Source organism: Palaemon carinicauda, chromosome 29, assembly GCF_036898095.1.
Source record: "Palaemon carinicauda isolate YSFRI2023 chromosome 29, ASM3689809v2, whole genome shotgun sequence".
NCBI classification, from domain to species: Eukaryota; Metazoa; Arthropoda; class Malacostraca; order Decapoda; family Palaemonidae; genus Palaemon; species Palaemon carinicauda.
The window spans coordinates 30315864-30321143 of record NC_090753.1 but is presented as its reverse complement, the minus strand read 5'-3'; positions in this window follow the sequence as shown (position 1 = coordinate 30321143).

Genomic DNA, 5280 nt, shown 5'->3' with positions numbered 1-5280 from the left:
GTGTTGGCTATGTTTTGGGCATGACTGCATTTTTTAAATAAATCATGAATAGTTTTGGGAGTTTTATTTGTACATCTAATGGGAATTTATAGAAGGAAAGTGAACATAATTCATTTATCCTTTAAAATAATGACTACATGTAGCCAAACAAATAGTAGTAACGATGATAATGCAATGAAGGAATGATACCATACTTTATCTTTAGCTTCAACATCGGCAATAACATACCCAGTTGCCATAATTTGTCAGCTTAATGAAATAACCTATCATATAATGTTAAACTTAATTTCTGAGGAGGCCATGGCTTACTGCACAGTGAAAATAAAAACATGACAAAGACTTTATGAATGGCGGAACGATACATAAATGTGGATGGGGTATCAGTAGCAGTAGCAGTAGTGTCGCAACAGTAGTATACATGAATTAAACGTTTAGGCCAACTGCTGGGATCCTTGAGGATCATTAAGCACTTCTTACAACTACTCGAGAATTGAGTTTTTATAGCCAGAATTTAAATTTTATAATCCAACAATGCCTATGATAGCCTTTAGTGTTATCCTGAATTATAACGAGGCCAAAGTGGGTGGAGCCTCATGAAGTCACCATTTTGACAATAATTATTGGTGAAGGTTTAAAGCCAAAATACGGTACCGGCTTTTTTTCAGTAAATATGTAGGTATATAAACAGTAAATAAAAATTGCTTGACATTGGATATACCAGTCATCAAATCAAGCCTGTCTACTACGTTTTTGAAAATTACCAACTATTCCCTACACCTTGTCAATGTGATTGTGACCTATAAAGTAAACTGTAATTCCTTAGAAAACTTATTTTGGGAGTTAGACTAATAATCGAAGTGTTTTGTATTTATTACCATATTTTGTTGGTTTGTTCATTATGACAATTATCAGTGGAGAGGTTTCAGAGTTCATAAAGGTGTACTGCTTTTCTTTTATTTAAACTTTTGTGTCATTGTTGGCAGAGGTATAGCCTTCGTTACGTATAGCCAATCATCGATCGAGAAAGAGGGAAGAAATGCCGTCATAAGTTACGTAACGAGTGCGTTCGAAACCTTTTCTCTGAGTAAGTTGGCCCGTCTTCAAAAAACGTCACTTTTACATTATAAATATCAAATTTATTCAACCTACGAAATGCAGAATATAGTCAAAATTTATGTGTAGATATAATGTGCATTCTGAATAAGCTTTATATTTATGAAATTCATAGATAAAAAATCATTGCGAAAAAACCGTGTTACAGAGGCCCTGAATCTCATAGTAGGAGGTCTAAGACAGTCTCTTTCATCAATGAACACGGCAGCCACTATCGCCACTGATCCGGGCAGCCCGTTAACACTGGTCGTCTTAGCCTCTCTTAACATTGACCAGCCAGCCTCCCACACTGCTGTCTAGAATAGCATCTCTTACGGACATACCAATTTTGCCAATAAAAACTGAATTTTAAAGAAATTTCCAAATAGAGGTAAAAGGAAGATTAAAAGGAAAAGAAAAATTCTATGAAACAACTCTCACTCTGCCGCGGACTTTACCGACCTTTTGCTAGGGATCCTGACTTAATAAAAGAAAGAAAAAAAGAAAAAGCTTCCCGGTTACCTTCCTTCATAGAGGAAAGTACAGGCAGTATGATGAACAAAGTTTAATTCACTTTGGAAAATAAAAAAAAATAGTTTTAAATCAGTTTTCTGAGTTGCTTTGCTCAATTGGAATTAGGGAGCACTGACTTCCGATCTCTCTCTCTCTCTCTCTCTCTCTCTCTCTCTCTCTCTCTCTCTCTCTCTCTCTCTCTCTCTCTCTCTCTCTCTCTTTCATTATCTTAGTTACAATGAAAAAAAAATAAACTAGTCTAGCATGTATAACAGATAACAGCATAAGATCATTAAAGTAATCTGTAAATCTCAGATTATCAAGGATTAGAACACCTAAGAGACCCTTTTGATAAAAATAGTTTATAGTCCTATAGTTGTTGCAATAAGTGGAACTGGTTCTGGGAAGAATAAACTTCAAACAAAGAAAAAATACTCCCGTTCAATAAAACTTGAGGTATTGTGATGATAGAAAATAAAGCAGTGATCCGGAAGTTTTTCTTAAATATGACTGCAACAAAACTTTGTAAGTGATAATGGAATTCCGGAATTCACCCCCCCCCCTCAAAAAAAAAAAAACTATAGAAAGAACAACCTTTTGATAAATAATTCGTGTTACAAGAATATATATATATTTTTCTTATGAGGACGGTACTCAAGTAGGATTGAAGAAATAATGACCATCTGTTCATTGGATATGAGGAAACAAACATATTATATAAACTGTTTTTAATTAAAAACGGAAATTTCCAAATCTTATGGATGCAATATAATACCAAATTACTTAAGTTTTTAGTTAATTAATATTGTATTGTAGATTGTACTCATTTATAATCAACTCTGCTTTTCATAATGTAGCTTAAGCACTTTATCTTTTAATTGAAAAATGATAGATCAGTATAATCCAGGTAACTACATTTTTTTTTTTTTGTTTAAACGCGACTTCAAAAAATACAAATTATTTTATTTTATATAATTGATCTTCTTTTGCAGATATTCGCCAAAACAAAGTTGAATTTGTTTGTTTTGTAAGGATTCATATCATTGAGAAATTGAGAATTTACCTCGAAAAGTTTGAATGAAGGAGTGAATTTGACCGCATTAATAAGCAAAATAATGAATTCGATGTAAATTTCCTAAATACGGATATTAATGTAATTACCATCACCTAATTAAAATTCCAATTATTTTCACTTCTATTCATAAGGGAATGATATTTTGAGATTACCGTCCAAAGAAAATTACACAATGTAATCCTTTCCTTTTTTATCATAAAAGAAACTGCATTTCTAAACAATGAAATGAAAATTAGCATTACGACCAAAGTAATTACTGCTTATAAATGCTATATACTACATGCATGAATGCAAATATGCAATAGTTTATTTCTTATTTTACGAAAAAGGGTTATATACTGTAGATCAAACGTTGAGACATATAAGTTGCGACATATTTATACCCAAAGGAAATAATTTCATCCACTAGATAATAATAAAAGTGATACGAATGCTACAAAATGAAATACGACTTCAAATTAAGGTCTGGGAAAAAATTAGGTTTTGAAGCTATTTGAATATTGTAGAACTAAAAACATTAGACAAGAACAGAGAATCCACCACCCCAAAAATAAGTTTAAACATAAAATCACAAAGTATGTAAAAGCAGGTTTCCTGAAATTAAGATGAAGCTTCATCAGTAAAGTAAATACCTTATATAACTTTATCTGTTCCTCGTAGAAAGATGCCAACCTCTGGAGAGATATATTTTCTCACGTAAAACCAATAATCCCAGTCTTGCATTTTCCTTCCTGATTCATACATGTAGGTGACCTCGTGTTCTCCAGAATGCAGCATATTAAGGATTGCAGTCACTTGGTTGGGCTCTCATTTCTTGAGTTTGGCTTTAGTAAATGTCTGGGGTCTAGGCTGTAGCGTCTAAAGTCCAGAGTCTAGAGTCTAGGGCCTAGGTGTTTTTTACCAACCAGATAGGTAAACTCAGTAAACTCATCAAACGATATTTTATGTTCTTGTCTCACCGTTTCAGCTATTGCATAAAGGATTAAAAGATTATAAATATTGTTAAAATATGGTATCTTCCCTATTTTAATAACTTTCACACTTATATACAGAACACACACCCTAACACGCGCGCGCACACACACACATACACACACACACACACACACACACACACACACATATATATATATATATATATATATATATATATATATATATATATATATATATATATATATATATGGCTGGGTATATGTACATTATCTTATCAAAATAAACCTGGATTATCGGTTATTTCCGGAGAGAATAAGACTAAAAAAAAATCAATTGTAGATATTGGACTCGCAGTGCCTCTAGCCAAACTCGCTTAAATAAAGTCAAATGTTTAGAGAGAGAGAGAGAGAGAGAGAGAGAGAGAGAGAGAGAGAGAGAGAGAGAGAGAGAGAGAGAGAGAGAGAGAGAGAGAGAGAGAGAGAAAAAAAATATCTCATCTGTATCAAAATAAAAAAAATACATTTTTCATAAATAAGAGAATACTTGTACCGTATGTATTCGATAGCAACCAGCGAGTGAATACCCAGATCAGATTAACCATCGATATATGTTCCTAGAAAGAGCTGCAAGTGTCAGTCCAAATGCAAACGACTGTTGGTAAACCCCACCAGAGAATATTGCTTTCCCTACGGAAAATAAACCCAGTAAAACTTGACCAAAACTAGCAAATACATTGTGTTTTATAGTCCAGACAACCGCTCCAATGTTCTTGAATCCAGCTCAACAACAATCCCTTAATAGAAACTGTCTGGTTTATGAAGTCGTATATCTTTCGTAATCTTCAATAACAGAGTTTCTTTCTGGGCAGTTTATGTATTTCCATGGAGAATACATTTTTCAGGATTCAGTTAGATGTGGTTAATCTTCTCAGGGAAATAATTGTTTCCTTTTCTCGGTCTCTTTCACTCAAGACTGGCACAGTCAATGTACAGTTACATATCCCTAGCTAGCAGGACAATGCCCTTGAGAGTGACCATATATACATATGATCAGACACCAAGCCTTCTCTCCACCGAAGCTAGGACCTCTAGGTTTTCTTTATCTGGATTTCCTAAAGGGGTCCCATTATATATGTGAAAACAGCATACAGTGATTGGTTAACTCAAAATACCATAACTGCATCACCATGAGACGAAGATTCCATACGACTTGGTGAAAAAGGCACTTCCTAATAGAAAAGGTTAAAGAGTTTTAATATCTTAATTTATTAAAAAAAAAAAAAAAAAAAGACTGGAGAAGATGCTTGGAGGAGGATGTAAGAATCTCTGGGGGAAACCCAAATGAATGGCTCCATGTGGCACAGGATAGAGAAGAGCGGAGAATCCTATCACGGGCGGTCATGGGTCAAAATGTGGCCTAAGTACAACCGGAGTGAGTGTGTGTAATAAAAGTATTTATATATTATAGCAAGGAAATGATAATATGGAGTATCTTGGATTACATATTTCTTACGAAAATGTATAAGGTAATATTTTCTATAAATAAAACACTTCTAAAAATAGTTTCCTTTATTTAACAAAGGGAATGTGCGTCTAGATTTGTATACTAGTACTATTAATATGACTGTGGTAAAATTTTTAAATCATAATTCAGTGTTTGTTTTT